This window comes from Bos taurus, chromosome 17 (genome assembly GCF_002263795.3).
Source record: "Bos taurus isolate L1 Dominette 01449 registration number 42190680 breed Hereford chromosome 17, ARS-UCD2.0, whole genome shotgun sequence".
NCBI lineage: Eukaryota > Metazoa > Chordata > Mammalia > Artiodactyla > Bovidae > Bos > Bos taurus.
In genome coordinates, this window is record NC_037344.1 from 34,264,893 (window position 1) to 34,281,751 (window position 16,859).

The 16,859-nt window shown below is 41.1% G+C and overlaps 1 long non-coding RNA gene across 1 annotated transcript; it reads left to right on the forward strand.

Moving 5' to 3' along the window:
- Positions 1-242: 242 nt before the first annotated feature.
- On the forward strand, positions 243-13,496 carry LOC112442026 (uncharacterized). The gene is made up of 4 exons (XR_009491028.1): positions 243-468; positions 3,569-3,628; positions 9,839-9,977; positions 12,166-13,496. It is a non-coding gene; the product is annotated as an uncharacterized lncRNA (long non-coding RNA).
- The last annotated feature ends 3,363 nt before the right edge of the window (positions 13,497-16,859 follow it).

Genomic DNA, 16,859 nt, shown 5'->3' on the forward strand with positions numbered 1-16,859 from the left:
ATGAATTTTTGTTGCTTTTATTTGAAATAAATATAGTAAAAGTCCATATGAGAACCACAACTGACTTTTCCAGGGATTCAGTAATATTGCAGATTAAATCACATCCCCAGGGGCTGCAGGCGTGTAAAGTGAGCTCTCTCATTGTGACGCTGGAACCCAGTAACATGGGTGTTTTCTCATCTCCGGACAATAGGTCACAATGGAATTCTACTGTCTCAGCACTGGTTGCCTTATACTACAAGTCCTGGTTAAGCACAGGCTTAGAGCTGAGCCTGATTTTCCTGACCATTAGCTCTTTAGGGTTGCCTTTAGAGCTGTGGACCAGGAGATCACAGAAACCTGCAAAAGAGCAGTGTATTTCCTTTTTTATATAACATCCATACAGGACACAAAATCTGTTAGCACAAATCTCCTCAGACTTCTGCCTCCTCCTATCCTTCAAAGTAACCTAAATAATGACAGCCAAGTGTGAGTAACTAAGCTCTGCTAATAACCAAGGAACAGCCCCAGAAGAATGTGCTTTTCTACTGGTGGTTTGGTTTTCTAATTGTGACCTCCTAGAGATCTTAGTGTCAGGATGTGGAATCCTGACACTAAACCTGGGTTCATGGGCCAAAGGGTAGGGAGGGAAGCACCATATGAGGTGAGTTACAGAATGCTTTGCAATATCCCTCAGTCATAACTCCTACCCTGGTGTTACATATTGTCTTCCTTCGTGAGTGAATCTGGAGAAATTCTTTCAAAAATGCTATCACTGAGTAGTGCCCAGTGGAAAAAAGTATGGAGATTTCTCAAAAATTAGAATTACCATACAATCCAACTAATCCACTTCTGGGCATTTTTATCCAACGAATTTGTTGTTATTTGGTCACTAAGTCGTGTTTGACTCTTTGCAACCCTATGGACCGTAGCCCACCAGGCTCCTCTGTCCATGGGGTTCTCTTGGCAAGAATACTAGAGTGGGTTGCATTTCCTTCTCCCGGGGATCTTCCTGGACCAGGGTTTGAACCTGCATCTCCCGCACTGGCAGGCAGATATTTTTACCATTGCACCACCAGAGAAGCCCATTCAAAGAATACAAAAACACTAATTTGAAAAGATACATGCACCCCTATGTCTATTGTAGCATCGTTAGCATAATTTACAATAGCCAAGATATGGAAACAACCTAACAACGGATGAATGGATAAAGAAGATGTGCATATATGTATGTATGTGTGTGTGTGTATATATATACACACACATATATGCATATATAAAATCTTGAAGCAGTTAATTATTAAGAAGTCAACAAGAAGAGAATAACATAAAACAATTCTAAGCCAAGGCAATAATATAAATAATTAAACTATTAAAATGCATAGAAGTAGGAGGTCAAGACAATTTAATGGAAGAAGAATTGCCTGTTCAACAAATGGTCTAAAACTGAAAATCCACAAGCAAAATAAGAATTTGGACTCCTAACTTTACATCATACACAAAAACTAACTCAAAGTGAGTCATACACTTAAATGAAAGTTCTAAAATTATAAAACTCTTAGAAGAAAATTCAGCAATAAATTTCTGTGATGTTGGGTTAGGCAATGACTTCTTAGATATGATACCCAAAGCACAAACTGTCAAAGAGAAGATTGTTAAGTCAGACTAACCCACAATGAAAAGCATTTGAATTTCAAAGGACACCATCAAGAAAATGAAAAGGCAACCCACAGACTGAAAGAAAATATTTGCAAATCATATATCTGATAAGGGACTACCTAAAGAATTCTGACAACACAATAATTATAAGACCCATGAAGCTGTAGCCCACCAGGCTCCTCTGTTTGTGGAATTCTCCAGGCAAGAATACTAGAGTGGGTAGCCATTCCCTTCTCCAGGGGATCTTCCTGACCAAGGGATCAAACCCAGGTCTCCCTGCATTGCAGGCAGATTCTTTACCTCTGAGCCACCAGGGAAGCCCCAATTAAAAGACAAATGACCTAATTTAAAAGCAGGCAAAAAAACTGAATAAACATTTCTCTAAAGAAAGTAAATGTATGTCTAATGAGCATATGAAAAGATACTCGAAATCATTACTTTTTAAGGAAATGTAAAGCAAAATCACAGTGAAGTATTACTTCACATGTAGGATGGCTACAATAAAAAAGACGACAACAACCCACGTCAGGGAGGATGTGGAGAAACTGGGATCCTCACACATTACCAGTGGGAATGTAAAATGGAGCAGCAGACACTCTGGAAAAGTTTGGCAATCCCTCAAACTGCTAAGCATAGAGATAGCATATGACCAAGCAAGTCCAATCCTAGGGCTATACTCAAGAGAAATTAAAACCTATATCCAACCAAAGCTTGTACACTAATGTTCATAGCAGCGTTATTCACAGCAACCAAAAACTGGAAACAACCCAAATGTCCTTCAAATAATGAATGGGTAAATAAAGTGTCATACAGCGTATTCAATGAAACATTATTTGGTCATAGAAATGAATGAAATACTGACACATGCTACATACTACACCAAAAACATTATGCTAAGTGAAGGAAACCCACACACACACACACAAAACACATATTGTAAAATACTACGTATGTTAAATATTCAGAATAGATAAATGTGTAGAAGGAAAAAGTAGTTTAGTGGTTGCCTAAGGCTGGGGGGTGAGATGGGGAGAATGGGGGTAAGATGAGAAATCACTGCTAATGTGTTCAACGTTTGTTTTGGAGGTGATAAAAATATTCAAAAATTGCATCAAAGTAATGGTCCCACAACTCTGTATACATACACTGAATTGTACACTTTAAGCAGGTAAACGTAACGGTATGTAATTATGTCTCAATAAATTTGTTGAAAATACAAAGGAGTGACCATATAATTTGTTATCCAAACCAGGACACCTTTGAAAGTGCTAAAATGGTTCAATGAGACAGGACCCCAGGACAGATATAAACCTAGACTGTGACAGGCAAATGGAGATGCAAGGTCAGTCTAAATTTTAATAACTGGCTGGGATTAGGATTTATGGAGGGGACGGAGAGAAGGAAAGGCTAGAAAAGTAGAATACGACCAGACTGTGGAGAGCCTTGAATGTCATGACATGCTAACGGATATGGTCGGGGCGGGGGGGCGGGGGGAGATAATTTTAGCAACCATACAAAAATTAATTTTAGAAGTATAATAACTGGGCATAAAACTAGTGAGAGAATGTTTCCCTAGTCAAGATTAAGCGACAGTAAGGACATTTAGGACACAGGGTGCAGGGCTGACAATAAATGGACAGACTAGGGAAACACATGGGCTTAGACAGTTTAAAAGCATTTCCTAAAGAAGAGTTCCAAAAACAAAGCACAAGAATCTTCAGTAACAGCAGCATCCCTGAATAAGAATAGAGCTCTCCAAAGTCATTTCTGTAGAAGGCAAACACATTATGTTACCTTTGTCTCCTACAAACCCTGCACGTGCGCTGGACTGGACCTCTGCAGGCCAGGGTGTGCACCCTGAGTGTATTTGCTGTTTTAAAAAATTGTTTTCTGTTCAAAAACTGACCTGCTCTGTTCATTTTCTGCATAGGAGGCTGTTTTCTCCTGCCAGAGAAACGGAGGAAAAGCAAGAAAACCATGGTCCAGCTGGGTAAGTTGGCTTCGTTTGTTTGTTGTTCGTTTTGATTGACAGTGGCTTAAAACTCAGCTGTCTCCAGCAGTTTAAAAAAACGCACAGACGTTGGTTGGAGCGAGAATAAACTTCCATGGCTATGGTTCTAGGTAACCTTTTAAAAACATACCTATTTTTTTTTAATTTACCAGGTTTAAAAATTAAATAATTTCATGATAATGTAAAACAAGTTTTGTCATCCTTATACACTATTAATGACTTTACCTGAAACACACTGTAGCTAAGGGCTCATGGAAGTGGCTAAACAACCTCAAAGCATGCCTTAAATCAGATCACCTGAGTACTTATTAATTGAAAGCCAGAGGATAGAAGTAAAAATTATTAACTACTCCCCCAGCAGATAGGGATCAGGGGCTAGAGAACTGGAAAGAAACAGAAGAGAAATCAATGAACCAAATCATCTCCCTGCTTCCAACTTCAGGGCTATGGAATGAAATCTTTGCCCCAGGGGCTCATAAACCCCTTCGCTTAAATTAGAAAGTTTAGATTCTATTGCCAGTAAAAAAGAAAAAAAAAAGACACTAGAGACTTGAACAAGGCCAAAAACAAAATGACGATGATTTTAATCCCATAATACAAACACGGGGATGAGAAAGGCTGATGACACAGTGAACACTAAGCCCAGACTCCCCCGAGGTTATGGCCCTCTCTTTATAATCAGAGTTCGGGGTAGTGTGCAGCGTCTCACACTAGATAAACAACAGAAGATTAATCATGCAAAAAGCTCGAATGGTTTGTGTAAAATTTATGGATGTTTAGAAGGTCCCACAAAATAAATTTTCAGACAAACTGAGCTAAAGATATATTTCCCTGTTACCAGTTGAAAGTATAAGGAAAGTCTGTGGAAATGGTATAGTAGCCAGCTGTTTCTCAAGAAAATGGGATGAATTTGTTCTCAAATACTAGGATCAGACAAAGGGAAAAATATCTCACTCATAATATTCCATCTAACACTGAAATGGTATATGAAAGATACTGCCTATCTCCATGAGGGAGTTTTAAAAGATAAGTTAGCTTGTTGGACAGGTCATCTTTTCCCAGGAAAGGAAGAGCGCATAATGAAATGAGAAACATGAGTCCCTGAATTTTGTCATGAGGAAGTAGAGTGATCAGCGTAAAAATGTGGCTATACCTTGACACTAGTTTTTGATGTAGTGTTCTTCTTATCTGGTTATTTTTTTATTACCTGATTACTCTTAAACTAGCAACTAACCAACTTCATGATGAGAATATAGTGAGGAACAGTTCTGTTTTTTCAAAATTAATTTCAGATAACTACTCCAATTAAAACTCTCACTGGATTTTTGTATTAGAACATCAATAAAACACTTGATACCAAAATGTTCATAGGAAAATAAACACAGACAAAACACTGACAATATTCTGGTAAATGAAGGAGGAAATGGCAACCCACTCCAGTATTCTTGCCTAGAAAATTCCATGGACAGAGGAGCCTGGCAAATTATAGTCCATGGGGCCGCAAAGAGCTGGACACCACTGAGCATGTGCATGTGTATGCGTGTGCACACACACACATATACACATTCTGGTAAAGAAGTGGCTGAAGAAGTCTAAACTGGTGTGTTACTGATGCAGGAATGGATGTGTAAATCAAGATGACACAATGGAAAACTGAAATCACATCCAACTATTTGTAAGAATGTAATATATGACAAAGTAAGCTCCTCACACAAGGGAGTAAGGAAGGATTTTTTGAAAATAATGCTGGAATAAACATATCAAGTAAGGAAAGAGTCATTGTTACCTATACCTTACCCCACATAACAAAATAATCTGTAAGTGAATTTATAGAGAAAATGGCAACCCACTCCAGTATTCTTGCCTGGAAAATCCCATGGATGGAGGAGCCTGGTGGGGCTACAGTCCATGGGGTCAACTTGGCGACTGAATACACACACACATACATTCATTCAACAAACAGCATCAAGGGCCAACTCTATGCTGGGTGTGCAAAAATGAAAGACCCAGTTCCAGCCTTACGGTGCTCACAGTAGGATGGGGAACAGGGTAAGTAAACAGAAAATTACAGAATAACCTGACAAACGGAGGGAAGTTCAAGTTGCCTGTTCCACCTAGGATGAATGGATAGGTAGAGGTTAGCCTTGGGACGATACAGCAACATTTAGAAGTGTAGATTACTCCAAAATTCCAAGCACTCTGAGACTGGAGCACCAAGTATGTGCATCGTGTTGGGGAGAGAGGGTAAGATCACAGGAGCAGGAAGACAGGGTGGGCACAGCCAAGAGACTCTAGGGATCCAGGCCAGAGTCAGCTGACCCATCGCCTCTCTTTCTATGAAATCCGAATTGTATCTTTAAACCTCTAGCGATACAGGGAAGGATCTGAAGATAAGGAAGTGGCATGATCAGGTATGTGGTTTAGAGAGTTCACATTACAGCAGTGTGCCAGAAGTTTTAAGCAGAGAGCACGCTATTTGCTACGAGTTCAGCTGGAAAGGGCTTGGCAGCTTTTCCGGGAGGAAGGGAGGAGAGGCTGAATTAAAGCAGGGCAGCAGGGAGGGAAATGGAGGAAGGGAGGAGCTATTTAGGGAGTGAACTTGATAGTCCTGAATTACCACATCTCTAGCATTTTCATCTGAGCTGGATGGAGGTCCTATTCACCAGAAGAGAAAATTGAAGTGGGAGGTAGGTTTGGGAGTGAAAGGTGATAAGTGCAATTTTGGACACACGGAGTTTGAAAAGCTTGTGGGACGTCCAAAGGGAGAGGTTCATTTACAAACCTGGTTTTGTGCACTGGAGAGTCTCAATGATAGGAGTAGGAGGCATTTATACACTATATTCATTTAAAAATAAATAAATGATGAATACCTACTACATCCTGAGCTCTGTTCTAGGCTCTGAAGATACAGCAAAAAACAGAAGAGACAAGGGCCCTGCTCCAACATGGCCTACATTCTAATGGTGTGAGTGGGTCAAGAGTGGAGAGGCAAGACAATTATCAGTGATATATATGTTAGTTATAATAGTATCTGTGAAGAAAGATAAAGATACTAGACAGTGATTGAGTACAGGTAGGACAGGTGAGGCAAGTAAGATTCCCAGGGAAATGTGTAAGGAGGCAGGCACACATTCTCAGGTGTGACCCTGAACCTGCCTCCTGTGTGCCCTGGACACCTTGCTTGCCTGCCTTATTCTTGTCTGACCCTGACTGGATACCAGATATTTTCTACGGATAACCAGGGAAGCTTCATTTGAAAGGTGACATTTGAGTAGAGAACCAAATAGAGAAATAAGCCAGGTATCCTCAATCCAGGGAAAGAACATTCTAAGTGGAAAGAACCACATGTGCAAAGGCCCTGAGGCTGGAGGACACGCAGTGCGTTTAAGAAAGGTCTCCTAGAAATCTCACCAAGGAGAATACCCAGAAGAAATGCGAACCAAAGACAGAACCCCTACGAGAGCACAGTATGGGAAAAGAGTCTGCAAGGAAAGGGCAAAGAGCCTGCAAGGAGGACTAAGAAGGACAGGCCAGGGAAGTAGGAGAAAAGCCCCAGGGAGTTCTATCACCAAGGAGCAAGCTTCTCAAACAGGAAGCAGTTAATACTGTCAACCATTGCAGAGATCAGGTAGGACAACACCAATCTTATACCACTGGTATCTGGGAATGTATTCTGCTTGCAGCGGGAAACAGCTATGACTTGAAGAACTTTCCTAAGCTAAGTCTACACCCGAATAGAAATTTTGGTGCACACTTCTAAACAATCCTCTGTCTGGGATGGAAGGTCACCATAAAAACTTTCACTTCGGACAAACCCAAGTGATGCAGAAACTAAAGGTAACAGTTCAATTGGAACACCTTCAAGCCGATCACGACAGTCTCACAGGAATTGATTCATAACTAAAGCCTCTGAATTCATGTCCCAGCTGGCCAAATCCTCTCCTATAAATAGGGTCAGTTGCTGAAGTTCATTTCCCTATGATAATACATAGTCTCATTCTCTGATCTTCCACCGAGGCACAATACAACACATTGGACTTGAGAGCATCCTGATAATCCCCAATCTAGATGAATGGGCACCATTTACATGAATGAGCATGAAGCCACAGGTTCAACTTAAATCAAAACTCTTTGTTCCACGGGGCAGTTCTCTTTTAACTGCATTGCAGTGCTTTGGGGAACTTGTGGCTTCACAGTTTCATCACCAAAATTCACTTACCAACCAAAACGAAATGACAAACATCAGTGAGTATGTGGGGTTTCATGGTTTAATCACAATCAGAGAGGGAGACCATCACTGTGATGAAGTCCAACAAAAGGCTCATTATATAAAATCAAAAGAAAGCCAAGAAACTGAACATGCTCAAGCTCACACCTGCCCATGGAATAATAATATTTTATTCTATTTCTCACCATTTGGAAGAAAAACCTGGAAAATCTTAAAACTCCAAGCAAAGCTCTCTTTTAACTTTTGAAATTCTAAACAAATTTGTTTACTGAGCAATGCTCAGGCATGTAAAAGCATTGCCCCACCCCACCCCCCACAGTTTTAATTAATTTCTAACAAGGTAACCTGAAACCAGTTTAGATAGGTTTTTCTTTAAAAAACATAAAGTGTAAGCTATACTGCTGGCTGACACCTTATTCTGGCTCTTTTCTGCTCTAAAATGGCTGAAGTAGAAATGAAGAAGGAATTCATAGTGAAGGATCAATTCATGGACTTGGGGTTTTGATACTTGGATAAGAAACAGAAGATCCTTGCACTTGGCCACTTAGAAAGCCTCTTGATGGTGGCAGAGATAGTAATTTAATTAATTCACAGGTCCAGGTGTTGTACGTATGTTGTCTATATTCTTAGAGCATGTCAGAAAAACTGGAGGGCAAAGACTCTGCAGTCATATGGCAGGTAAAAAACAGCTGGCTTGTAAGCATTTCACATAGTCAAATGTTTGCATTAGAATTACAGACCAAACAGACATCTGTCTCTTTATATAAATGTATTAAGATGCCCAAGATTTATACGCACCTCAAGATTAAAATACTTCAATAATCTATTTTCTAATGTGTTGGTTTCATCCTACCTTCAAAACCTCAAGCCAATAATCTGCTTCCTGTGTAATCTGTGCTTAAATGGAAAATTATCTGATTTTTTTACCAGCTATCCATTCAAAATATTTTCCTTTATCATCATCATATCATTTTGATATTTGGCAAAACTAATACAATAAAAAAAATTTCCTTTAATTGATTCGTATTACCATACATAGAAAGGTCCAGCAGGACCCCGACTGCCCCCTTTTAAACCAAAGCCAGAACCAGAAAGAGGTCAGATATGTGGAGAGTTTGCTGCTGTTGTTGCTTAGTCACTAAGTCACCGCCGACTGTGTTGCAACCCCACAGACTGTATCCTGGGTTTTGCTGATAGCTCAGATGGTAAAGAATCCACCTGCAATGCAGGAGACCCCATTTCGATCTCTGTATCAGGAAGATCCCCTGGAGAAGGGCATGGCAACCCACTCCAGTATTCTTGCCTGGAGAATCTCATGGATGGAGGAGCCTAGCAGCTACAGTCCATGAGGTCGAAAAGTGTCAGACACAACTGAGCAACTAAGCACAGCACAGCACAGACTGTAGCCTGCCAGGCTCCTCTGATCACGGGACCTCCCAGGCAAGAATACTGGAGTGGGTTGCCATTTCCTTCTCTGGGATATCTTCCTGGACCAGAGATCGAACCCAGGTCTCCTGCATTGGCAGGTGTGTTTTTTACCACTGAGCCACCAGAGTAAGCCCATGTAGATAGTGGTTGACCTCATTTTAGACTAAGGTGGGTTGGTTCCAATGTTTCCAAGTGCACTCCAAGACGAGATAAAAATGTAGTCCTCTCTGTTGTCAGGATGATCAGAAAATCCGTGTGGTGACACGTCAGCAAGCTCAAGGGCTCTGTAGGCAGTGCCTTCCACTTTTTCTAAGATACTGCAAGCATGTGCACTTTTCCACAGGCTGATGTTGAACATCCTCTAAATTACAGCTGTGGAAGCCGAACCACGTGTGAGGCCCCGAGCCACAGCATCCTTCTGGCTCTGGAAACCCAAGTGGGTCACCCTTCACTATGCTTCTTGGCCCAAGAAGTCACTGCAAAGCAGCAGGTGGACTGGGAGCAGAGCATTCTCCCTTCACTCCCAATTGCAGGTGAAGCACCCTGAGGCCTTCGACTTTGATGCTTACTGTGAAAAAAGAAAGGAAGGGAGCCTCTGAAAAGAGATCTTGCAAGACTTTTAAGCAAATGTCCTCGGATGCACTCTGCCTAAGCTCAGAAGACACCAAAAAGGTAAGAGGGATCCTTACTGTAATTCAGCCAAACACAGCAAACTCACTCCCAACTATTACATTAAAAAAAAAAAAAAAAAAAAAAGCAGGGACGCTCAGGCCGGGCTGACCAGACCTAAGAGCATCTTCGGGTCTCTCCTGGGCGATGCAACACGGGGGAATAATAACAGTTAAAAGAGCGGGGCCACTTTAGGTAAATGAAAGAAAACGCATTTCCATATTTTTAAACAAAGGGGTTCTGCACCATCTGTCCCTGTCTGGGTGCTCCCTACTCCACACTGAGAGGATTTGCAAGGGATTCAAGTGCACCTTATAGATTAAATAGTCACTCGGCTGCTTAAGCCCGGTTGCCCAGACAATGGCCGCGCGGAGCACCCCTTCCTCCTTCCTTCCTGTCGAGTGTTCTGCCTGACTACACAAACTCAATGCGCGCGGCTCCCCCGTTGCAAGAAGTGGACTTGACCGGAGCTAAAACCAACAAAGGCAGATTCTGGTGGGAGCTGCGGAAGCGCCGGGCACTGAGTCAACAGGCGGGTTTTATTGAAATGCAAATGGCGCGGCCGCGGCCCCGGCGCGCCACCTCCCGCCCCTTAACTTCTCAACCCCCGCGCCGCGCCGGCCTGAATGGGCCCATTGACGCGCCCGGCCGCCCGCCCCGCCGCGCGGTGGCCCGGCCGCCCGGGGGCCTCTGCGGGCGCGGGATGGGACCCGCCGGGGCGCTCAGGCCTCGCGAGCTTTTGTCATCGCTTTCATTTCAGCACAGCGTCATCGCATCCTCCCGCATCCTCATCTCCCTCGCTCCCAGACCCAGCCAGGTTGTCCGTGGCCTTAAATGCTGGTTCTCCCTATTACTGGGCTGCTGCGTTGAAAGCAAAAAACAAACAGAAGTCCCAAAGTTCCACCGTGGTGGTTACCTCCTCCCCGCCGCAAGTATTTACTCACTTAACCTTAAGTATGTACTCACTTAAATCCTGTTCTCTTTAATCCAGGAGGAACCGGACAAATTTTTTCGGGTGCTAGGTAGTTTTTGGCTTAGAAGGAGGTAGGTCTCACCGATACTCCCTAAATGCTGAAATAAAAACAGATCCCATTTGCCATTTGGTTACTGCTTGCCTCTGTCCTCACGCCCCTAGTCCATTGTTTAACTTTGACTAGATAATATTAAGCTTGGGTGTTTTTTGTTTTGCTTTCCCCAAAGTTGAAAGTTAATACATGCATTGTTTAAACAGTGTTGGGGGGGTGCGGGTTGGAGGGAACACAGGTAAGTTTTTTTCTTCACAGAAATAAAAGGCTTAATTCAATTTTTAAAGCAAACTCTGAGTTACTAGCAATAACCTTAAAGCTAAACCTTTCTTAAAAGATCACTTGAAAACATAAGATAACCTTCTACCAGCTGCCTATTTAGCTGCTGTTTCAGACTGGTAAGTGTAACCGAGAACAAACCTGACTCCATGTTGATCCGCTTTCTTACCCCCAACATTGAGCTCTGTGCTGAGTCATGCTGACTCTGAGCCTTCCTGAAACAGCTATTACCTATAAGCTGAAATATACAGGATAGCCCCCTTTCAAGGCTCTGACATTTCAAGATATAGCACTTCCCCCATCATAATAGAGGTAAAAAGCTGCTGAACAAAAAATAATGATTGTGTTGTTTGAGGTTTTTAAAGCATTGCATCACATGGGGACAGCTGCAAGAACAAAGGAGTTTGCACCAAGAAGTTTGCAAGGACACCCTCTCCCCTTTTAGTGTATCAGAGGCCTGGATTCTAAATGGTTAAGATGGTTCTTTGGGCTGTTTTCTTGGCCTGCTGGCTTTCCAAACAGAGTCACTGTTCCCTGCCCCAACACCTCATCTCCTGATTTATTGGCCTGGCATGTGGCAAGCAGTACAAACACTCAGTACCATTAGGAAGTAAGGATTGATATAACACAATAAATATAATTAAGTAAATCCTTATTTTTCCCTCACTTTTGTAAATTCACCAGAGTGTAATCATATTTGAACATACCATAGATGTGTAATTCAGTTAACAGTGCAGATTATTTTTCTAAAAAGCAACTAAAGGAATATTTACTCTCTACCATCTTTGATTTTACATGAGAACTTTTCAAATTATTATGTCAAAGTAGACTTTAAAACAAGAAATTTCAAAGTTGATATAAAGTTAGAATATTTTATACTCCTGAAGGAACAGATACTTTGGCCATCTGATGCAAAGAAAGGACTCATTTGAAAAGACCCTGATGCTGGGAAAGACTGAAGGCGGGAGAAGGGGACGACAGAGGATGAGATGGTTGGATGGCATCACCATTCAACGTGAGTTTGAGCAAACTCCGGGGGACAGTGAAGGACAGGGAAGCCTGGCGTGCTGCGGTCCGTGGGGTCTCAAAGAGTTGGAACTGAACTGAAGGAACAGATGTCTTCTGTCTTTTGTTTTTGTTGTTGTTGCTGTTGTTTTTGGTAGTGCCTCTTTATCCACCTACCCAACACATACACAGAGTTTTGGGCCTGTAATAAGTGATCAATAATTGTTGGATTGGATTGAGCTGAGCTGAGTAGATTTAAATTGAATAGAGCTGGACCTACAAAACACTCAGAATTGCACTAACAGCAGTAGCGTGATGGCATTTTTTCTGTGGTACATCTGATAGCTCTGTTTGCCCGGTGTGTCCATTTTCCCTTAGCATAGAACAGCACCTGATTTGCAACCAGAGGATCACCCTCCCCTACTCACTGTCCAAGGGATTCACATACATGGCTGCAAGGCCACAGCTAGTCCACAGGATACCTTTGTGCAAATTAAAGTCATACACCCCTTCCTCCAGGCAGAACACCAGGCTTGCCCAGCAAGTAGCTGGTGCTGCACTGCCTGGTCAGCTGGAAGTTATACATGGTTCACAATTAGCCTCAGTCGTTCTCATTTGCAGCAGTACACTTACTCACACTGGCCAATCAGCCCATTCAACTTCTCAGGCCACAGTAAAGAGTTTCAGAAACAGAAATGTGAACTGAGTTGAGCTTATGAAAGTTAGCCAGAGAACTTTAGCTGGAATTATAGAAATGAGGCATTCTTACTTTCTGGTGGAATGATTAAATGGCGGCATACAGATTTGGAGCTGCACTTGACTATCATCATCATCATCAATGAGGAAGAGTCAGCAAAAGGTGCATGAGATGGAATCAATGACAGATTATGAATCGTATCCTATGAGTACCTGGATTCAGTCATGTCTGAATCAAATCACCTTTTCAGTTATGTTTAAAAGCCAATAAATTCTTTTTTTTTGAATAAGCCAGTTTAATGATTCTCTGTCATTTATAAGCCCAAAAAAATCTTAACCAGAATGATTGTTATGGCAGGAAGAGATAAATCTTACAATTGATGGTATTTATGTAACTGAATTTATCTGGTATTTTGACATCAGTGCAGTTCATAATCCTTTCAGTAACAGGTAACTCAGTATAAATCAATCTTATAAACAAGCATTGTCTTTTCTCCTTCAGTATACAATGCATTAAAATGCCTTTTCTTCTTCTTCAGTATATATTGCATTAAAATACATGAATGGATTTCTATTTTCTTTGGGGATTTGAAAATTTTCAGCAATGCCAATTGTTTAATACTGTCGGAGAACTAAATGGGGGTTTAGGTGGGAAGGTTGAAAATAACCCAAGGAGCTAATCCTCTTAAAATGTTTACTTTAGATTATAAGTAGAAGATATATGACACATTGAAATTGATTTTTAAAAATCTTTTCACCCCCATTGAGAAGTTTAATAAATTTGTCAAGTACCTGAATATATAAAAGAGATGATTACATAGATTATGAGAACTTAGAAAACAATAATCACTGAATAATAAATGGTAAGACTTCACTAAGAAGAATTTATACCAAATCAAAAGGATTTCTCAATTGATAACCATTGCAGCAATTTGTTCTTTGTTTCCGGAAATATTCAAATAGATGATAGAAGACGAATCATGTGTCAGGGGACAGTAGAAAGAATTCTGCCTTGCAGTGAAAAATTAGACTGGTTTTGAGGTTCCTTTTAATTTTCATATCCTGATTTTATGATTCTAAATTTGTAGATGTAGCAGATAGGAATTTGCCTCCCTGCCCCGAAACAATTACTATCTTATTATCAGTTTAAAATGTTATCATCATGCCCTCCCACTTAGCATTCATTCACAATTATCATTATATTACTCTGAAGTATGTTTATTTGGACCTGAAAAATTAAATCTTATCCAAAGAAGTATAACTACCTGAATTATTTCCAGTTTTTGCCCAAAGCTAAGTTCCTGTTGCTGTTTTCATTTTAAAATCTAAGAACAGAGGATTTATATATGAATGAAAATTAAAAGAAACTTCAATTCATTTTTCCTAGTTCCTGTTCTTTGTTATTCTTGGCTGTACCGTTGCCATACCTTAGAAGACTGAAAAAAAATGCCCTTAGTTCTTTGTTTTGTAAATATTGACTTCTTTCCTTGCTGTAATGTTTAATATATCTGCTTTCTATTTTATATTATAGTTTTAGTACCTTGTTGATAGCTCCACTCCTCCTTTGAAATTCCTAATACTGATATTTAAGAAGAAATGACCCACAGCTAATTCAGTTGCCCTGACTCCCACCTGACCTGCCTATGCTATCTGTGAAGTTTAATCAGCTGGAGAAAAGGGTCAGAGGTTTAACAGCTCTTTTAACAAACGTGAAACAGTGATTTGAGCACTTAAGCATTTATATAACCTCCTTGTAGCTTGACTTCCTGTACTCGAATCCAGAAACTGAACTCCACATTTCCCAGACTCCCTTGCAGCTCAGGGGTCCTCATGAGATCTAACTTCTGCCAAGCAGACATGACCACTCAGAACTCAAAGGTGAACATGAGCATTGTGAGCAGTGGACATAAAGAGAGAGATCAGATCTCCCGAAAGCAGAAACATTCAGTTCTTCCATGCCAGCTATAGTAGAATTTCTGGAGTATAGTTCCTATAGTTATAGATTCCAAATTCCAAACACCAGGAGTGTTTTCTTCAAAGCATGTTTATGTAGGAGTTATACATTTCTCAAGGCTGTTCCATTCCTCAATATGTAGCAGTCACCCACGCCTGTTTCTCTGGCCCTCCTGAAGATTCTTTAACTGTGTGCATGCTCCGTCACTCAGTCATGTCCGACTCTTTGCATCTCCTGAACTGTAGCCTACGAGGCTCTTCTTGTCCATGGAATTCTCTAAGTAAGAATAATGGAGTGGGTTGCCATGCCCTTCTTCAGGGGATCTTCCCAACGCAGGGATTGACCCAGGTCTCCTGCATTGCAGGTGGATTCTTTACTGTCTGAGCCACCAGGGAAGCCCTTAAACTACCTAGTAGCTCCTTAAACTGATTAGAGTGAATTCTGATGGATAAAGTAATTAGTAACAGGGATGGCTTCTCGGGTGAAGGGAATAGAAAGCTGAGATTGGTTGTCTGACTTGGTTGGATGTGAAGACACTGAGGATCTAATTATGATCAGAGGATGGAGCTCAGTAGTGAAAGATGCCTAAACATTTACACACAGACACACTGGAATGCTACTAATACAGAACAGAATGTCTGTGTGGTGGATTGACTAATTCTAATTGTACTAGAATGCTTAAAGAAAGAAGAAGATAACATCAAGGTTTTAAGTTCTTAGTTGAAGGCCTGGTCAGAGAACAAGAGGTCACTGTAATTTCCCTGAAGACAACTGATCTCTTGACAGCCACATTTTTTATTCTGACATAACCAAAAATGAGATAGAGTCTATCCTATGGGTTTTGAATTATGACATAAGTGAAATTTACATTTATATTAGTTTTCTGATGTGAAATTTTAGATTGCTTGGTGGAAGAAAATCCTGTTGAAATTGGCTTTCTTATTTAAATGAGAATGATTAAATCCTGGAATGGGAGGATGAAAGAACAGAAAATGAAATGCTTAGTAGAAGAAAGAAAGTATAAAATTCTATAACCAACTTAAAACCAAAGAAAAAGATAAGAATGGCTTTGCTTAATTATCTTCTCCAACTTTTTAATCAAGCTCCCTGTCTCCATTATCTTGGATAGATGATTTGATAATTTAGCTCCTATGCTATAGGGAGAAATAGGATTGTGACTGAATTAAAATAGAAATGAACATTACTCAGAGAAGATTTGATGATTGGCTTTTTCCTTCCCCACTTTTGAAGAGAAGGTAAGAGTGCATTTGTAGGAGGAATCATTGCATTCCATCAGTCAGGAGCACATTGCTCTTGCTATTATCATGTGGATGTTTAAGTACGGGAGGATAGATAGGTGCTGAATAGTATAGGGATACACTGTGCCAGACATTGTACATTGTCTCACCCGACTTTCACACATCCAAACTCTCTTCTAGGATGGAGGGCTAAATACTAAGTTTACAAGACTCTCTCTAACTACAGTTGCCCCAAGCAGTCACCCCAACCTGAGAGCTGGATACAGAAGTAAGCAGTGTGAGGCAGTGGCCAGACACACAGAGATCAGTTCTTCTGGCAAGAACAGTGGCAGATCTGGTTTTCCTGGGCAGCAGCTAGCATCTACTCCTGTTTCAAGTTTCCCCAAGCAGCTGACTCTGAAATGAAGGCTAGCATATAGAAAGTTTATCAGGGAGCACTCTCAGGATCAACATCTGTAGGGTTAGGCAGAGGGCAAAGTAGGACTTCCATTCAGTGTCATCTAAGGCCTCAGCTGACCCTGTGGAGAACTTCTGAAACTCAGATGGTTTTTCAGAATTGTCTTGAGGCAAGGGGGGTTTCCCTCGTGGCTCAGCAGTAAAGAATCCCCCTGCTAATGCAGTCCCTAGGTAGGGAAGGTCCCCTGAAGGACGGCAAAGCAACCCACTC